At 45.3% G+C, this 21,121-nt stretch overlaps 1 long non-coding RNA gene across 1 annotated transcript in view; it reads left to right on the top strand.

The window, feature by feature from the left end:
* The window catches only part of LOC146821735 (uncharacterized), a 182,296-nt gene extending 167,022 nt beyond the window's left edge, over nt 1–15,274 (top strand). The window contains exons 3-4 of the long non-coding RNA XR_014962763.1: nt 7,226–7,389; nt 14,823–15,274. This is a non-coding gene — a long non-coding RNA (uncharacterized LOC146821735). The remainder of the gene's footprint in view (nt 1–7,225; nt 7,390–14,822) is intronic.
* The last annotated feature ends 5,847 nt before the right edge of the window (nt 15,275–21,121 follow it).

Here is a 21,121-nt window from a genome sequence, read left to right on the forward strand (position 1 = left end):
AAATCTAATCGCGAGAGGACTAGCGCGAGTACTGCCTGGATGAGGGCGGAGTGAGACAACAGATAAGCGATTTTTCCAATTTTTCTCAGTTGAAAGAAGCAGGAGGAGATCACTGTTCCGATCTGGGTTTTCAGAGAGAGATCGGCGCTGAGAGTGACTCCAAGGCTTTTCACTGTCTGGGATGGTGAAGGGGGAGTGCCCATGGAAGGTGGCCAGAAGTGGGGTCCCCAGCTGAGTGCGCTGTCACAGGGGAGTACTAACTCAGTCTTTCCTGGGTTTAGCTTAAGGTGGTTCCGATCCATCCAGCTCTGGATATGCAGCATGGTCTTTTGGAATTCCTCGACGGAATCCGGGGAGTTGAGGGGGAATATCAGCTGCAAATCGTCAGCGTAGTTAAAAATGATTACTTTTCTGTTTTTCAAGGAGTGCAGGAGGGGTTTAAGATAAAGATTAAAAAGTAGGGGGGACAGTGAGGAGCCCTGTGGGACACCGCAAGTGGTTGGTAGAGTGGGGGCTGTGAAGTTCTCCAGCTTTACCGCCTGATATCTGTCCGTCAGAAAGGATTTAACCCAAGAGAGGGCCGTGCCACTGAGGCCAGCTTGTTCGACACGGTGTAATAGAATGGTGTGGTCCACCGTGTCGAACGCGGCCGAACTACTAGGACGAGATAGGACAAAAGGAGACATCAAGGATAGTATGTGACATACGGACTGCTGACTGTGAAACTGAGGGACCAGGTTTGAGTCTCAGTGTCACTCACGGTCGTCTGATTATGGGCAAATCACTCAATCTCCCTGTGTGTAAAGATCAAAAATTAATCGGTCTGTGTGAAATTAAACTGATACTCGTGTAATGCACTCCAATGCCTTCAGGTTGAGTTTGCGCTATATAAAAAAACTGCCCCCCCCAAAAAAAAATAGATTACTGGCAAGTATTTAGGACTTAGTCTCACAGTGCAATACTGCATGTATTTGCCAGGCTCACCATATATATTTCCGGGCAAATGTACTCATTCTTCTGTTGCCCTTGCATCATGTACGGCTATGCAAGGCAGCACAACCCCTTAACTGGTATTTACTCGGCCACACAAAGCCACCTTGCGTGGGTCTGCGTCGTTTAGTAAATCTAAGATAATAAAAGGAAGAGTATTTCGTGGCCTTGCATTACCTTGCGGCAGGGAGGCGTTCCATGGGTGGAGTGTGAGCATTCCCATGCATCCACCCTTAGATTTCGGCACATTCCCACATTTACATAGAGTTGTAAGCCTGAGAATATGTCAAAATGGTATACCTCCCAGACCCAGGTATACAGAGGAGAAATCTCTTTATTTCTCCTTGTTACTTCCTTTTTCCACGTGTGCTGCATTGTGCAACACACATAGAAAAAAGATTGACTTTAAGTATTGTTTTTATGCAGGAAGGTGCCCCATCATGCACAAGAAATCCTACCCGTAGTGCAGGCACCCTTGCACCTTGATGTTGGCGCTAGGCAGTACAGTTGCGCAAGCGAAAGGAGGCAGCATAAATGGGCCATATTTTTGCAAATATGGCACATTTCTGATGACTCCTTTTCATGCAGGGAAGCAAAGTTGCCTTGCTGTGCTGTGTTATCTGAAATGTTAGTAAATTTGCCCCCTCATTAGGTCTCGCGAGCCAAAGGCTCGAAGAGACATTTTATATCTGGGCTTTTCAAAGTGCTGCCGTGGCCTAAAGCTACAGTGCACGTGAACGTGCACGCGCGCAGCGCCATGTGTCTTTCCTCCGTAGCGATCGTAATCACGATCACTTTCACTTTCGCGGGCTCCTCTGTTGCTGGCATTCCCCCCTCCCTTCTCGCCCAGCCCTTCTTGTTTCCCTTTCAGATGAGACTAGACAGCTGCTAAAGACCTGGAAGCCTCTCCCTAGAAAAGAAAACACACTGCGCACCCATCTACCCGATCCCACCATTGGCTCTGGTTCCAGGCACATAGGGGTCTACCAGTGCTTTAAAGACAAGCACAAAGAAGGACGTCACATGTTATCGCACAACTCTTTGCTTGCCCACACAAATAAAAAAACAAATCCCTCAGAAGTGTTGCATAACATCACAACAGAGCACTTTGTTACTTGCTTAATTACTGTGCACGGGCGCCACGCTCTCTTTTAGCATGGCACCCGCTTCTAATCTATTCACAACACGGGTGCCCATTTTTATGTTTCAAAAATAAACAATACCTTTAAGTCTGGTTAAATACTTGGAACAACTATAACTGTTAGTGCGGTGCTCTTGAAACATACTTTAATCGCGGGGGCCGTTTGTAGAGCGCATTGCTTAGGTTTACGAATTGTGTGGTTTGGGATGTACCATCATGTAAGTAAAGGGAGTAGGGGGTTGTTTATATAAGTAAGCGTGAATGCTTCAACATGCGCTAGAATTGCTACAAAGCTCGTTTTTAAAAAAAAGCATTCAGTGGCGCTAGTACATTTGCAAACTTGCAGAAGTGCGCATCATTTTTTCCCGTTAATGGCAGGCTACAACACCCTGTAGTTCCACCTGCGATTTGGTTTCATCTTGTCGAGCGTTGTGCTTCCCTTGGGTGTCGCTGCGCGTTATCAGTGGTTGCCTGTACTCCGGGTTCATAAAGGAGGTAAACTGGTCTTTTATGCACTAGGGAAAGTACAAGTTATTTTTACTATTAGCAATGTTTATACCCGCACGGAGAAGGGTAATAAGGGACTTCAAACGGTATGAGCTCTGGACATTTTGTTTTCTTCTTTTTTTGTAGCAAGGGGACAGGCTTAACGTATATTCTCAGCTGGGGATCGGAGTGGACACCCATGCTGATCAGGTTTCGGACGTAACAATACGGACCTTAGCAGGGGCTTTGTCAGTGGGAAGGTTGATCCTCCCCCTTCCCCCCCTAAACAGTCCTGCAGTTTCTGCTCATCCTGTACTCCACTATGCTCATTCAGTTCATTCTACCGGCTAGCTTGTTGCCGACATTCCTTTCTGTGACGCAGCTGCTGCTGCTGCAACGGATCTCTGTAGTCCCTTTACAAGCATGGCTGCTAAGCTGTGCATGGCAGAGCCTGCTTCTTTCCATTCCCCACTCCTGCATCCCTCTCCTTTCACAGGCTCTGGTTTTCAAACACACTCGTCTACTTCAGATTACATGGTTGGGGCTTTGATAACAAAAGGTTAAGAAACAACCTTAAGGCACCACCTATTACCGATAGTAATGTGATACAAAAGACCAACACATCGCCATTTCTATGTTTTTGGGAAGTGCTCTAGACATTTCTATGCTGCCTGCAGTGCTAAAAATCCTTCTCCTGTTCCTGGTCATCGATGTGGAACATTAAAGCAATAGTAGGCAGGTGTTTTATGGTGCTGCCTTAAGTGGGTGCTAGCATTCAACTCGGGCTTTACACATGCTGTTGCTAAGGCAGAGGGAGCACTAAAAGTAAGCCTGGGGCTCTGAAAATACCAACAATTCCAGGCAATGTTTATAACATAAGCACACCAATGACTCACCTAAAGATTGTTTTGTAGTTTACATTTATAAATCACATAGGAGGCACACACATCAATCTGCTGTACCTGTCGCTACATTACTGAAAGGCAGTGTACCTTTTTTAATGAGGATAGAAACCCTTATCCCAGTTGCATAGAGGTTGCTTCTAAACTAGCATGGGGTTGGATGCGGTAGGAAAGAAATAACCTAGCTGTCAGTATACAAAAAATGTGGATCATGCTTTTTACACCATGCCCACTAAGAAGCTACATAGATGTTTTCTAATGCTATAGAAAAAATGTCTTGCTTGTGACGTATATAACAATCCTTTGCAATACAATAGATCTCACATTTGCGAAAAAATGTGAACTATTAGCATTGTAAATGACAATACCTTTTATTTATGTGTTTTGCAAACCTGCAAGAGGTGCATAAACACACACTGTACGTATAGTCATCGCTTAGGAGAAGCTAGGCTGGCAGTAACTGCACCTCTTTTACTGCCAGCCGTGCTTCTCGTAAGCAAGGACTATAAGTTTAAGTGCATGTTTACACACCACTTCCAGGTTTTCAAAACACAGAAACAAAATGCATTGTCATTTACAATGCCAATAACTCAAACTCATGCAAATGCGAGACCTATTGCATTGCAAATGCTTGTTTTTAAGAGTGTCACACATCAATGTATTTCACTCTATGGCCACTCTTCTTGCTCTTCTCTTAGCGTTAATATGGTAGTGCGTTGTCTATAACACGGACTGCAATACAAAGTTACTGCTAATGATGATGATAATAACACTACATTGTGGTATGTAGGCGCGCACTCTACACCGAAAAAGAGGGAAGTGGAAGGAAAATATTGACATGGGGAGAAGAGGGGCGTCAGTTACGGCACTTTGAGCTCAGTCTCGACTGCTATGTGGACAACTACATGGGCTTGGAGGTCATGGCTCGCGCACCTTTCAAGGGTCAGCCATGAATATGTAATTTTAAAGAACAGAAGAAGTTAGTACGCGCGATTAAAGGGCGCCGGTTTAGGGTCTGAGAGGAGGCATTAAGTGAGTGAAGATTTTTCAATCCCTCCCATATGAAACCTGCCGTGTAAACAGGCCGGGGACGCCGGCTTTCACCGGGCCGCGGCGCCCGTCCAGGCCCGCTCTGTCATTTGCATCCGAATAGCGACGGATTACAGGGGGCTGCGGAGCTTGGCCTCGCCGACCCCTGGCCTGTCGAGGAGCTATGACAAAGAGAGGCCCGGGCACCCCGAGTGCAGAACACGGCGGTTTACAGCGGGGCCTGCAGACCAGAAGATTAATGAAAGAAACCGTGAAATGCCGATTTCAGACCACGGAGAATCCAGGGTCGTTGAGGGGGGGGGGGGGGGGTGGAAGGATGTGGGAGTGGAGGGGGTGGAAAACACGAGCGCTCTTGACTTTATTAGCAGTTCGGAGAAATCTCTGTTAAGTCGCGGAGACCGTGAGTCAAGTCGAGAGCTCAAAGCCTAGCGAAAGGGGGAAATCTGCGAGCAGAACTCTCTCATCCTGCAAATTAACAAAAAGAACTTTACAGTGCGCCTGTGAGCTCTACCGCGCCGCCACTCCGCGTGAGTCCAGTCTGACAGGGAACTCGGGGGTAAGTGAGTGTGTGTTGCGTACTCGTAACTTGTATACAATGATGTCAAAGAGCTGCGTTTCTGTTGACTTGGGAAATGACTGGTCTGTGCGTGTGAGCATCCTCTCCACACGGACACGCACATTCCCTACGTGCACCGCACATACAAAAGTGAACCTGCTTCTGTTTGCACTTGAAAGCACAACAACCCCGCTCGCGAAGGAGGCTTCCGGGAATCCTAGATATAAATGCAGTTGTGAAGATGTGTTGTTTATCATTGAAACAAGCGGACGCTGAATGCCAGTGGCAGTTCGCCGAGATTTACGCCATGTTGCGCGGTGTCTGCGAGCGCAGCCGGCGGTGCAGGTAGCACGGAGGTGCGGGCAGCGCCCTGGAGAGCTCCCGGTACCCACAGGAGCTGGACACCGGATCATGTCGCTCCTCACAGGGACTCTAGACAGGGAACAGACCTGGAGCTCGGGCGCTGCGCGAGGTTCACGCGCCCCTGAACGGTGTAGACTGTGGAACACCGCCGAAAACTCCTTCTGTTAACTGCAGTCTTTCACACTTCGTGCCCAGTAAATACATGTCTGCAACAGGGATACAAAATCTACTTGTGATAAAGCGTTAAATGTGTTGTAATAGGCTACCTGCTGTCGGCATTTGAAATACATGGTTGGTAAAATAATATACGCGACAGCAGGCAGTGTTATATCAGAGGTATATATTTATTTGACTTATCAGTAAGAGGTTTTGCTTATTTGTTTATTTGTATACAGTCTATCTCACATTTTATCCCAGAGAAGAATAAATGACGTCGTGTGATTTCGATATTTTATATGCTGCGATCTAGATGAAATGTATTTTATGTTCATGGGAATTTAATAAGTGGCTTGGGCATATTTTGAAAAGCAGTGCTAGGCCATTCTTCGGACAACGCTCTTGCAATAAATAATGTATCTAATCACACTGAGAATGATAGCCGGATTTCTTGTTCTGTCTAAAAATTCATCCAGTGATATAATCTATAGCTTACTCACCTTATGCAATATATACGTTACTGAGTTATGGGCTACAACTTTAGGCCCGTAGGGACAGAGAATTTGACATGTTTACGTTCTATGCACTGCAGGACCACTCACGTGCAACACACGCACCAATCACGAGCAGACTTCCATATGCCCGTCACTGCAAGGTCTGTTGCGGGATACACGACTCTGGTAGCTAGTCCCGCCCCCTCCGTGAGCAGCAAAGTACATGTGCTATTGCACTGCCTGCTGGTGGGCATGGATTAATGTCAAGTGGTGTGTGACGTGCAGCGTAGGGGTCACGTCGTGTCCCCTTGACAACAGTGCGAGGGTTTGGCATGTGGACTAGAAGACAGGTGTTCAATGCATTGGGTTGAAAGCTGACGCTTGCACATATATTGTACACGATACTGGAAGCAGGGAAGAGACCGCTATAATGTATATTGTTCCGACACAAAACTGCCACACTTGTGAACTCTCCCATTTTACCACAATTAAAAAATGACCCGGCAAAAATGTATTCGTGAGTACAGTTAGTACTATAGTCCACGGGCAAACACTTGTGTACATCCCTAAAAGTATCAAAGTCTTCGCGGCTGAGAAGTGAAATGATACAGTATGGACTGCCTGCCGGCGAGTGCCTGTGGGTAAGCCCCAAACCCGCCATCTCTGCTGTGATGGGCAGTGGAAAAAATGCTTCACTGTCTTCTGGCCCGGAAGTGGACAAGTCACAGCTATGAAGCAAGCCTCCCTCAGACAGTTACGTGAATCTTACAGTGCAAGTGACAAATTGCTCACACTTTCACATTTGACTCCGCAAATCAGTGAAAGGAGTGTGGTATTACACTGCCGATTGGCGCAAACTGAATCCCGTAAACGTACCGCTCCAATTAGCGCAGTAAAAAGAGCGTTAATGGTGGTATTTTGAAACACGCCTCTCTGGCACCGGACAGCAGCCGGCAGTTCACCGACGAGCATCTGCACAAGTGATTTGGGAAGTTAGGGTGTACGGGTGGTTATTAAAAATCTGAAATCGCAGAGCCCACCACGGATAAACTTCTGTTTTTTCTGTCTTTGCTGCTCCATCTCACAGTAAACCCCATACTAAGAAGCCTGAAGATTGGAGTGAGTGGGGACAGACGTGATGCGACTCTCTCCGGACACTTTTCCAGAGGGCGTGAATAGCTCCGCTGCTGCCGGCTACGAGCAGGGGCTGACGAGGCGGCCTGAGCGACAGGAACCATCCGGCCAGTACAGGTAAATGACGGCTGCTGTGTGGTGGGCAGTTCGCCCATTCTGGAAGCTAACTGTCCGCTGCAGCGGAGCCGTTCACCACGGGTGGAGGGAGGGGTGGGGCTGCGTGGGGTGTGGGTGTAAACACGGCAAACAGGGAGCAACGACCATTGAGGAAGGGGGGCTTAGGGTACCCATGCCGAAGTTACTGCACAATACAATGAGCAGCGGTGTCTGCATGACGCGTCACGCATCGTGCACTTCCTATAGTTCTTGCGTGACTTTTTCCTCAAAAATTGGCGCCAGCCGCGTTGCTGAGAGCCGCCTAGCAGAGGATGACAGCCCAGCGACTCCTCTCCAGCACCTGCATTCGGAGGGGGTCAGGGGTCGCTTCCGTTGGCCTTCAGGGATTATATTTCAGGTGTTGACCATGGGGTAGCACATGAACGTGCATTTGGAGGGTGCACGCAGTTTACAGGGGCATCGTACTGATTTTTGTTACTAAACTTGCGAATGCCACAGAAAGAGTCCTCTGTGCTCTCTGTGGTTTAATGCAGACTTTCTAAATTTAAAGTCCTGGAAAGCAGCCAAGGGTTTGGACAAACTCGCTGTAATGTGTTTTAAAAACGCCCTCTTACACAATCGAAAATATTCTGTCTGTATTCCGAAAATATTCTGTTTTACTGTTTGCACTAAACAATTTAGAGCGAATTCGTGCTGTGCTATTACTCAGTTTTCGAAATCCCTAAAAGTGCTGAGCCTCAGGCGCAAAAGAAACGAAGATAATGTTTTATTTAATGATACCAAGGTATTACAATTTAGAGGAAAAGAAGTCGACCAAAATAACACCTTTGTTGTGTAGTATGTAGATTACGCAACAGTATGGCTTTCACGCAGCAAAAATAGCCATTCGGCGACTACATTCAGGGGCCACGCCCTGACAAATAATCAACGGAGGCAGAGATGGCTCATCACATTAGATCCCGTGAAACGGCCTTCTTATATCTAGTAACCAATAGCGCTCTGAAGCCTGCACTGGGCAAACTCTTAGCCAATGAGCTACAGAGATGGTATGTCCTGCTCGAGATTCCCAATTAGCAAGGAAATAGTTTTCAATCTAAACCCTAGAGTCAAGATTGGGAGTCAGTAACACACATACGCACACACACAGAATCAGGCTATTTTCGAAAAGGCTGCGTGATATGTGTGTGTAAAACCAAAACAAAACACGGACACAACGCATTCAATCAGGCACTGTGGGAGTAAATCTCGTTCTGTTGTGTGTGTGTGTGGGGGGGTGGGGGGGGGGGGGTCTCCGCCACTAGAGAATACCACAAGTGCACAGTGCACAAGAGCCGCTGCGGCTAAACACACTCGGAGCAGCTGGAGTGCTTCGAAGCACTTCTTTTAGAGAGAGTGAGGTAGTGCTGAGACCCGTTTCCTGTCAGTGACCCCAGCGGTTAGTGACCCCTAGTGCTGGTTCAGGTGACTCGTGACCTGCTTAAAGTGCAGCGGTGTGGATTGTGTGTTACACACCTCCGTTTGTCTCCACACAGCATCACCCGAAGTATTATTTCTCAGGTGAAAGTAGCTGACGCGGGCTTCACAGACCATGTACCAAGGCAGTGGGGTCGCATCCTGTCTCTCTGGCTGGAAGCAGCCGCCGGGTCACAAACAACGAGGCGCGTGCACCACCCTGGTGGATGGATGTTTAAAGGGCAATGCCATGTGTAAGTACATACTTTGACTTCATTTTGAAATCGGCGCCATTTTGGGCCAGAGAAAGCGGCGTGGACTGTGAAATGTACCGAGAGGTCTTGTGCAGCGAAGATGTGGCGTGTGGAAGACACTTTCAGTCCGCGGCACGTTCGTCCTTACCCCACAAGCATCTCAGAAGCCACGTTAAGTGCCGATTACTCTCTCTCGCCCTTGCTTTCTGTCTGCCTCTCTCCCCCTCTGTCTCTCCACCCAACTTTCCCTATTTCTCTCTTGCTCTTTCTTCCTTTATGTCTGTCCCTCACGCTCTCTCTGTCTTCCAGCTTCTCCATTCATTTCTCTCGCTCTCTCCCTCTCTCGCTCTCTTTTCTCTCCTTCTCCCACGCAGTCTTCTTCTCTTCTTGCTTCTTTATGTCTCCTTTCTCTCCCCACATAAATTGTCTGCGCCTTTCTCTTTCCATCTCTCACATCTGTCTCTTTTCTCGCTCTCTCCTCTGCCTCTCTCTACCACCCCTCTCATCCGCCCCTCTGGCACATACTCCATCTCACTTTCCCCTCTCTGTCCCCCCCTCATTGATGTGTTGTGTTGTTTCTGCTGTCACGTTGGTGAACACATACATTAGTAAACACATACATTATGAAACAACATCACTTTTCTTCAAAGCCTCCTTTTGAAGTGCAAACACCTTTCAAACTCGCCCTCCCGCCTTGTCAGGCGTGAGCTATAACACGTTATTAAACTCTTAAGAGCAACGGCCGCTGGAGAGGGCGAGGATCACAGGTGCTTCAGATTCCTTCATACGAAGCCGGGGTTAGAGTTTGCAAACTATGTCAGTCCTTCAAGCCCATCACAGGTCCTAGAATCAGCTCCTGCGCCCCCTCTCTATGTTTTACAGGCGTCAGCTCTCTGTGTGCCACTGCAGCCTCAATTCATTCAGTAGCAAAAGGTGTGTGTGTGTGCGGGGGGTGGGGCTGAGGGGGTGGGGGGAGGGGCTGTCCTACTCACCACCCCTGTGGGCAGTGTCTGTCCTGGAAGCCCATGTTTCCCCATGTCCTTGTCAATGAGCTCACCCAGGCGGGGGAAAGAAAGAAAGAAAGAAAGAAAGAAAGAAAGAAAGAAAGAAAGAAAGAAAGAAAGAAAGAAAGAAAGAAAGAAAGAAAGAAAGAAAGAAAGAAAGAAAAAGAGAAAGAGTGATGATCTATAGTGGTGCATTGAGGAGAGGATAATATTCCATGAACTAATTCATGGATACTTTGTTGTATGATATTAACTTTTGATTTTTACAGCCCAAAGGAAACTCCTTCGGCAAAGTGTAAATCATACAAAGATTCCATTGTTGTTAGCATGTACATAATGAATAAGTGCATTCATAAATAAATCATATATATATATACATACACACAATGAAACTCAAATCTCCTCTGCAGAGTCGCAGTAGCTAAGAAAGAAAGAAAGAAAGAAAGAAAGAAAGAAAGAAAAGGTGATAAACTATAGAGATGATGCATTAAGGAGAGGATGGTATTGCCTGACAGGAAAGAAGTAAGTAATTGTGGAAAGAACTACTTATGAATGAATTAACTAAATAATGGAGACATTGTTGAATGACAATATCTTATGGGTTTTACAGCCCAAAGTGAACTCCTTAGGTTTAATGTAATACAAACACTATTTCCATTGTTGTTAGTTTGAATGTAATTAATACATGCATTAAGAAATTAATGAATCATATTTACACTATGAGACTCGAAACTCCTCTGCATCGGCAATGAAGCCCCAAAAAGAGACTGGCACTTGACTGAAATTCCAAGATTCTAGAGAAAGAAAGAAAGAAAGAAAGAAAGAAAGAAAGAAAGAAAGAAAGAAAGAAAGAAAGAAAGAAAGAAAGAAAGAAAAAGAAAGAGTGATGATCTATAGTGGTGCATTGAGGAGAGGATAATATTCCATTAACTAATTCATGGATACTTTGTTGTATGATATTATCTTTTGATTTTTACAACCCAAAGGAAACTCCTTCGGCAAAGTGTAAATCATGCAAAAATGCCATTGTTGTTAGCATATACATAATGAATACGTACATTCACAAATAATCATATGTACACAGTGAAACTCAAATCTCCTCTGCAGAGTCGCTGAAGTCCCAAATAGAGAGTGGAACCAGATTAAAATTCCAAGGTTCAAGAAAGAAAGAAAGAAAGAAAGAAAAGGCGATTAACTATAGAGGTGATGCATTAAGGATAGGGTGGTGTTGCCTGTCAGGAAGGAAGTAAGTAATTGTGGAAAGAACTACTTATGAATGCATTAACTAATTAATGATGGACACATTGTTGCATGACAATATCTTATGGTTTTTACAGCCCAAAGTAAACTCCTTAGGTTAAATGTAATACAAACACCATTTCCATTGTTGTTAGCTTGTATGTAATTAATACATGCATTAAGAAATTAATTAATCATATTTATACTATGACTAAAAAACTCATCTGCATAGGCAAGGAAGCCCCAAAAAGAGACTAGCACTTGACTGAAATTCCAGGATTCTAGTATCAGAAGAAAGAAAGAAAGAAAGAAAGAAAGAAAGAAAGAAAGAAAGAATAAAAAGGGGAAAGTGGAAGGAAAATTATATATAATGAAAAAAATAGAAACAATGGCGCAAACAAGGAACAAGAGAATGTAGCAAATTAAAAAAAGACAAAAGAAGAAAGAGAAGAGAACGACTTGTGGACTGTCTATAAAATACATATAAAAAGCTGATTTCCATTCCTTTCAGTCAGCTGGCCACAGGGTCTCAGCGCGCAGGGCTGGTCTGCGGGCACAATGAGGGAAGCAGTTTTAAGGCAGTGGGAGCGATGCGTGTTCCCTTTGTGTCGCCCTAAACGGCGGAGCTGCAGGCAGCCACAGCGAGTTCAGCGAACGTCTCGATTTTAGACGAAGGGATTAGTGCCAGGAAACAGCAACAAAGGGCCTTGTTTCTGAAGCTTGAGTTCCAGGCCCGTGAAAGGTCTTAAGTATTTGCTTCTTATGCCATTTTGTGTCCTTTTTCAACCAATCCGGAAGATTTGTGAGTGTTCCAATTTACGCGGCGTTAAGACCAATTCTAGTAAAGCGAGCCCGTTCAAATGACGTGTGTTCCTTGCATTATCCTGGACTCCTTCCGCTGGCAGACTGGTCCTTAGCGTAGCCCGCTCTTCCGGCAGAGGTCACAGGGTCACGCGTTAAGAGGGAGAGCAAACACCTTGGAGGGGAAGAAACTGCCTCACGAGGAAGGCTAGTGCTGGTGTGCAAATTGTTCTCTATAGTAACATACATGCATATACTGTTTATTTCCAATGTAGAAGCGTAAATGTTTCTGAAAAATGCGTCACCGTTTTCAAAAGTTTACGCATACGTGTTCCGTCATTTCCGGTTCACAAATCATTATCCGCGCATCCACATTAGATACATTAGCTCCAAAACAAGAAAGAGAAGGTTATGCTTCCCGTAAAGACATTAGTTGAAGAGCACCACAAAGCTATACACCCTGGCATAGGAACACATGTGGTCTGACATTCTGACAAACAGTGGGACCACCAGCAGATTGCAGTATTTTGTTAAAATGGAGCACAAAGGGTATATGAGATTTCTCCCAATATGCACCCATCTGTGTGTAAATCAAGGCTGTCTATTGTTTTTACATCTTATTATATTTTAGTGTTTTGTGTTACATTCAAAACTATTCCTTCTATTCACGCTTGTGCCAGACCACCGTCCATACACACGTGGAGGTGGCGTCTGACTTGTACATGAGTGGGAAGGAAATTCCCGCTGTAAGGACCCCGTGTTTGAGCATCACATAAATCCATACTCCAAAACTGATTAAAAGGATGCTGACAGGAAAGGTCCCACACATCTTTAACCACGGTGATTACTAAATTAATAGCAGGCACCCAGACGGATGTCAAAACGTCGTGAAAATGTTTATCCGTGAATAATTGAGAAGATGGCGGGACGCATTATCTGATTGCTGGATAAAATATGCATGAGAGGCAGCTGTTCGGGCTAGTCCCCCCCGTAGACTCGTTAGCCATCGCTTGCTTTAAAAAAAAGAAAAACACAGGCCCCTGCGTAAAGTTGGCAGCCGGGGCTGGGCTGCCCCTCTGCCGGGCCTGGCCGGCACCGTGCGCTAAGGCGCGCGCTGGGCCTCATTGTGCCCTTAAATCCACATTCATTTCCCGCGGTTAGCACTTGAATGTTGACTAATTACATCGACGGAGCTCGCTACAAGCGCGTGAGAATGGAGAGGGTAATGGATACCACTGCATATGCAGATCAGCATTAAGATTAAGGCGTATTACTTCTCCAAATTAACAGCCCGCGGCCACCCTTGCCGCAGCCCTTGGCAGTGTTGTTTGCGGAGATGTCTTCTAGTCCTAACATTTTTAGTGCTGACTGTTTCAGTGATAACAGAGCTCATTGTGTACTGGGCCCCCCTGTGTCTTTGCCAATCTTCTCCTGGGGGGTGGTTCTGCTGACTGTGTTTACCTTTTGGAAACACGCTGCACCATGGCGCTAACAGGGTCCCATTAGCCGACAGCTTCATCCCTCCCCCTACCCCCCACCAGCCACCGTGGAGGTGTCTCTGAGGAGGAGCAGGGAGAACGAGGGGCACGTGGGGAATCTCGTGTGATTTTCGCTGAGGAGTGAATGAAGGAAATTATGAAAGAATGAATGAACGAATGAAGCCATGGATGAATCCACGAACGAACGACTAACGGTCAAACGAAGGATCGAAAGTGAGAGGGGAACAAGAGAGCAAAGGACAAAGGCGGGAAGAAAGAAGTACAATAAAATAATAGAAAGAAGGAAGGAAAATAGACTAGTCGAGAAGGAGAAAAAAGAAGAAAAAACAGCAGAGTGATGAATTAAGGAATGGATTAAATATTGTTTTTCGGGAAGTACCAAAAGTATTGTGTAAGCTACTCATGAGTGAATTAGTTAATGAAATGAGACATTGCATTGTGTGATAAATATCGCACGTTTTTTCACAGGAAATTGAAACCCTTTGGTAAAGTGTAATGTATATACAGTTTCCATCATTACATTTAGTATCAAAGCAAGTAATATATGCATTCGTACACAAATGAATCGTATACACTGTGCGATTTGAATATCCTCTTCATCTGCTGATATAATGAAGGCCCCAAAAGGAATGAGCTCTGATTGAAACGCGAAGGGTCGGGTATCAGCACACTGCACCGATCTGACATCTTTGAATGCTATGGATGTGGGATTTGCAGTGTGCAACATGCTCTTCGTGGTACATCTGTGTGACAGCAGTGCTTGCGTGTGTGTTTGTGAGGCTGCCCCCACAGACAGGTGACTTCTGCCGGAGGATGGAGATGTAATACCCAGGCAGGCCTCATGGCGGCGCTGCGTAAAGGCAGCCACAGAAAGAGCTGCGCAAACCGGTGTCCCAGTGCGCCAGGGGCAGGCGGCAGCTTATTGTCCTGGGACAATACTTGGTTCGGGGTAACGTCCGTGCGCAGAGCATCGCGTGCCCTGTCTGTGGGAAGGAGCGAAGACTTCGAGAAGGCATGGGGGGTTCCGCGCGTCCACCAGGTCTCTAGTTCACGGTGGGGTGAGCGCGGCTGTATTTTCTTTCTTCACAAACCCTTTTCCTTCCTCCAAAAGGAAGTGCCCGCTTTTTAAACTTCTCAGCCTTCTCTAGCTATGTCACTGACTGACCTCATGTTTGTTTTTCTAGGGCTACTAGCAATCGCCCACGAGAAGGAAGCCAGGAGCGTCGCTGCGTCACTGGACGCGTGGCCGAAAACTCCCCCCAGGACAGCGCTACAGTGCTATTCTCGCAGTACCCGCGAGAGAGAAGAGGAAGGACAACACACCCCTCGTCTGCGCGCGGACGCGCCTCTCATCGGCTCTTTACCGAGGTTGCACCCGCTGCGAAACCTGCTCTCCGTGCTGCGAATCTTCCCCTGAGTGCAAAGCGGAGCTCTGCCGTATCTCGCTTGGAACATGTTTCGTTTTTACTCAGAAAAGTATGACAGCTGCCCAAGGGTGGCCGTGATGTTGAAAGGGACTCAAACGAGCACCTTCACCTGGAAGCATGTTTGCACAATAATTAATGACATGGATTAGGTTGACACCAGGGTGCCTTACATACAGTTTTGCACCAAATAATATCATATGACTAATAAATATTGCAGTTTTTAACGTAATGGCCTCACTGTTTCAAAAGGGAGCACATTTCCACTCCCACCATTATTGTGTTTGCTTAACATGTAGCAGTGCAAACAGGTGTTCACTAAGACATATATTGGGTAAACGTTTTGCACGAGTCTTACTTGGAGCACAAGGTGTTTGCACGTTTTGTGCTGCTTCCATCAGAAGTGGTGCAGCCTGGTTCTGCTACAAAGGCAGTCTCTGTGCACATTCAAAATATTCTTTCCGCCCCTGTTGTGTAATCAGCAGACACAGGGTCAAGTCAGCTTACTGTGGCCTGTGAAAGGCCTACAGGAAGGGGCCGCGCCCAAACCCGTGGGAGATGCCAGCAGCAACATTCTCCAAAATTAAAGGGCTCCGTTTCCCCCCAATGCACGACCACCTATACATCTCTTTGTTCCATGCATTGTGTCCCGTGCAAAAATGTTACCCGACTTGGCTCCCTTCAAATCCTGTTCGCTCCATTCTCTTCCAAGCATGTCCTCGTCCTATCACCTGTGTGTTCCAGAAGATGCCACGGGGGGCACAAAGCCAACGTCTCAATTCAAGGGCCTTCCAGAGTCAGGCGCAATGATGCATTGCACGTGGACGTCTTCATGGAAAGATCACTGCATCTGTGCATCAAGGGTGTCATGCAACAAGGGCAGCAGCCCAAACAAACCGCTGCCCAGAAGACATTTCAAACCCAGTTCTCTGCAGAGTAGGGAATGAGTATGTACACAGTCTACCGTGGGTTCCATTTAAAATGGGGGAGTTCCACACCTAGTTAGGGATTCTCACACTCATGTAATCATTTAAGCAATACAGAAAGAGTTTCTTGGTTGAATTACATTCTTACAGGACAACTAAAAAATTATTTCTGGATTATTTCAATTGTTACCCTGATTTTGGGACTCCTTAACTAGTTGTGGGATCCTCCCCTCTCAAATGAAACCCACATCACACTGTGTACATACTTAATACTTACCTGGTCCGCATGTGGATGAAGGGTTCACCCTGTGATACATTATATTCTACAGTGTAGGGACATTTCCTCTACGCGAGCACCTTTTATCTACTACATGCTCCTTAAACTCATTTTATACTGTACGGAAATTGTTTCTACTTAATAGGGTCTCTTCATCTGCACTAGCACCTTTTTTATACTGCCAGAGTATATTTTTTAATTCCACCAGTATCTTTTTTCATGAGCATCATTCCTCCTGCTTGGGTCTCTTTTGCATTCTACTTGCACACATTCTGCTAGTCGAGTGTCTATTCCATTGCATGCGCATGCTTCATCGTGAAAGAGTATATTTTCAGCTACATGCATATCTTTTCTACTGCATGGCTATCCTTTTGTCCCGGTTGGTATATTCCATGGGAATCTTTCAAGCTGCACGAGAATTGTCTCTACTACATCATGATCATCTTTTCAACCACATAAGTATCCATCCTACTGCATTTTTCCCTCTGCATGGGTACATTTTCAATCCCATACATATCTTTTCTAATGCACAAGCACCTTTTTGTTGCACCCAAGTCTCTCTTGCAGTCGGCGAGAATCGTGTAAGATGCATAAACACCATACCTACTGCATCACGGGTATCATTCAACTCCAGGAGAATCCATCCTAATGCATAAACACATATACTACTGCATGAGTATATATTCTATCGCATGAACAACTTTCCTCCGGCATAGGTACCTTTCCAACTGCACCCCTATATTTTCTGCTGCACGACCACCTTTTTGTACTTCACGAGTATAGTCACACTGGATGAAAATCGTTTAAGCTACAGGAGCATCATTCCTATAGCATGGCTATCTTTTTAACTACAAGCCCATATTATCTGCAGCACAGACACGTTTTTATACTGCACGAATACCTTTCAACACTCCAAGTATCTGTTTTACATGGACATCACTTCTACCGGGTAGTTATAGTTTCGAGTGCACGAATATCTCACCTATTGTAGGAACACCTTTCTACTACAGTATTCTCCTGCATGAATACATATCCCTCTGCATGAGCTTCTCTTCAATTTCAAGCATATGTTGTTCACCTTCAGGCCTATCTTGTCAAATCCATGCATATCTATTCCACTGCATAAGCACCTTACCTTGTGTACTACGTGACTTACTCTTAAGCTCGAAAGGATTCTTTTTCGTCGATGTGGACAGGATTACTATTGTACTCACATCCTTTTTCTGCATGAACATGGATTTTAGTGCATGAATATCACTGATGCTGCCTCGGCATCTTCCTGTCTACATTCATATCTATTCTACTGCACGGGCATCTATTCTGCTGCAGGAATATCACTGATGCTGCCTGAGCATCTTCCTAACTGCACCAGTATCTATTCTACTGAATGAACATCTATTCTACTGCAGGAATATCACTGACACTGCCTCAGCATCTTCCTAACTGCACCAGTATCTATTCTACTTCATGGGCATCTATTCAACTGCAGGAATACCAGTGATACTGCCTCAGCATCTTCCTAACTGCACCAGTATCTATTCTACTGAATGAGCATCTATTCTACTGCAGGAATATCACTGACACTGCCTCAGCATCTTCCTAACTGCATCAGAATCTATTCTACTGAATGAACATCTATTCTACTGCAGGAATACCAGTGATATTGCCTCAGCATCTTCCTATCCACATCAGTGTTTATTCAACTTCACGGGCATCTATTCTGCTGCAGGAATATCACTGATGCTGCCTGAGCATCTTCCTAACTGCACCAGTATCTATTCTACTGCATGAGCATCTATTCTACTGCAGGAATACCAGTGATACTGCCTCAGCATCTTCCTAACTGCACCAGTATCTATTCTACTGAACGAGCATCTATTCTACTGCAGGAATACCAGTGATACTGCCTCAGCATCTTCCTAACTGCATCAGAATCTATTCTACTGAATGAGCATCTATTCTGCTGCAGGATACTGCCTGAGCATCTTCCTATCCACATCAGTATCTATTCTACTGAATGAGCATCTATTCTACTGCAGGAATACCAGTGATACTGCCTCAGCATCTTCCTAACTGCACCAGTATCTATTCTACTGCATGAGCATCTATTCTACTGCAGGAATACCAGTGATACTGCCTCAGCATCTTCCTAACTGCACCAGTATCTATTCTACTGAATGAACATCTATTCTACTGCAGGAATACCAGTGATACTGCCTCAGCATCTTCCTGTCTACATTCATATCTATTCTACTGAACGAGCATCTATTCTGCTGCAGGAATATCACTGATGCTGCCTGAGCATCTTCCTAACTGCACCAGTATCTATTCTACTGAATGAACATCTATTCTACTGCAGGAATATCACTGACACTGCCTCAGCATCTTCCTAACTGCACCAGTATCTATTCTACTGAATGAACATCTATTCTACTGCAGGAATATCACTGACACTGCCTCAGCATCTTCCTAACTGCACCAGTATCTATTCTACTTCATGGGCATCTATTCAACTGCAGGAATACCAGTGATACTGCCTCAGCATCTTCCTAACTGCACCAGTATCTATTCTACTGAACGAGCATCTATTCTGCTGCAGGAATAGCACTGACACTGCCTCAGCATCTTCCTAACTGCACCAGTATCTATTCTACTTCATGGGCATCTATTCAACTGCAGGAATACCAGTGATACTGCCTCAGCATCTTCCTAACTGCACCAGTATCTATTCTACTGAATGAGCATCTATTCTACTGCAGGAATACCAGTGATACTGCCTCAGCATCTTCCTATCTACATTCATATCTATTCTACTGCACGGGCATCTATTCTGCTGCAGGAATATCACTGATGCTGCCTGAGCATCTTCCTAACTGCACCAGTATCTATTCTACTGAATGAACATCTATTCTACTGCAGGAATACCAGTGATACTGCCTCAGCATCTTCCTGTCTACATTCATATCTATTCTACTGCACGGGCATCTATTCTGCTGCAGGAATATCACTGATGCTGCCTGAGCATCTTCCTAACTGCACCAGTATCTATTCTACTTCATGGGCATCTATTCTGCTGCAGGAATACCAGTGATACTGCCTCAGCATCTTCCTATCCACATCAGTATCTATTCTACTGAATGAACATCTATTCTACTGCAGGAATATCACTGACACTGCCTCAGCATCTTCCTAACTGCACCAGTATCTATTCTACTTCATGGGCATCTATTCAACTGCAGGAATATCACTGATGCTGCCTGAGCATCTTCCTAACTGCATCAGAATCTATTCTACTGAATGAACATCTATTCTACTGCAGGAATACCAGTGATATTGCCTCAGCATCTTCCTATCCACATCAGTGTTTATTCAACTTCACGGGCATCTATTCTGCTGCAGGAACATCACTGATGCTGCCTCAGCATCTTCCTAACTGCACCAGTATCTATTCTACTGAACGAGCATCTATTCTACTGCAGGAATACCAGTGATACTGCCTCAGCATCTTCCTAACTGCATCAGAATCTATTCTACTGAATGAGCATCTATTCTGCTGCAGGATACTGCCTGAGCATCTTCCTATCCACATCAGTATCTATTCTACTGAATGAGCATCTATTCTACTGCAGGAATACCAGTGATACTGCCTCAGCATCTTCCTAACTGCACCAGTATCTATTCTACTGCATGAGCATCTATTCTACTGCAGGAATACCAGTGATACTGCCTCAGCATCTTCCTAACTGCACCAGTATCTATTCTACTGAATGAACATCTATTCTACTGCAGGAATACCAGTGATACTGCCTCAGCATCTTCCTGTCTACATTCATATCTATTCTACTGAACGAGCATCTATTCTGCTGCAGGAATATCACTGACGCTGCCTCAGCATCTTCCTAACTGCACCAGTATCTATTCTACTGAATGAACATCTATTCTACTGCAGGAATACCAGTGATACTGCCTCAGCATCTTCCTGTCTACATTCATATCTATTCTACTGCACGGGCATCTATTCTGCTGCAGGAATATCACTGATGCTGCCTGAGCATCTTCCTAACTGCACCAGTATCTATTCTACTGAATGAACATCTATTCTACTGCAGGAATATCACTGACACTGCCTCAGCATCTTCCTAACTGCACCAGTATCTATTCTACTGAATGAACATCTATTCTACTGCAGGAATATCACTGACACTGCCTCAGCATCTTCCTAACTGCACCAGTATCTATTCTACTTCATGGGCATCTATTCAACTGCAGGAATACCAGTGATACTGCCTCAGCATCTTCCTAACTGCACCAGTATCTATTCTTCTGAATGAGCATCTATTCTACTGCAGGAATACCAGTGATACTGCCTCAGCATCTTCCTATCTACATTCATATCTATTCTACTGCACGGGCATCTATTCTGCTGCAGGAATATCACTGATGCTGCCTGAGCATCTTCCTAACTGCACCAGTATCTATTCTACTGAATGAACATCTATTCTACTGCAGGAATACCAGTGATACTGCCTCAGCATCTTCCTGTCTACATTCATATCTATTCTACTGCACGGGCATCTATTCTGCTGCAGGAATATCACTGATGCTGCCTGAGCATCTTCCTAACTGCACCAGTATCTATTCTACTTCATGGGCATCTATTCTGCTGCAGGAATACCAGTGATACTGCCTCAGCATCTTCCTATCCACATCAGTATCTATTCTACTGAATGAACATCTATTCTACTGCAGGAATATCACTGACACTGCCTCAGCATCTTCCTAACTGCACCAGTATCTATTCTACTTCATGGGCATCTATTCAACTGCAGGAATACCAGTGATACTGCCTCAGCATC

This window comes from Triturus cristatus, chromosome 6 (assembly GCF_964204655.1).
Source record: "Triturus cristatus chromosome 6, aTriCri1.1, whole genome shotgun sequence".
Taxonomy (NCBI): domain Eukaryota; kingdom Metazoa; phylum Chordata; class Amphibia; order Caudata; family Salamandridae; genus Triturus; species Triturus cristatus.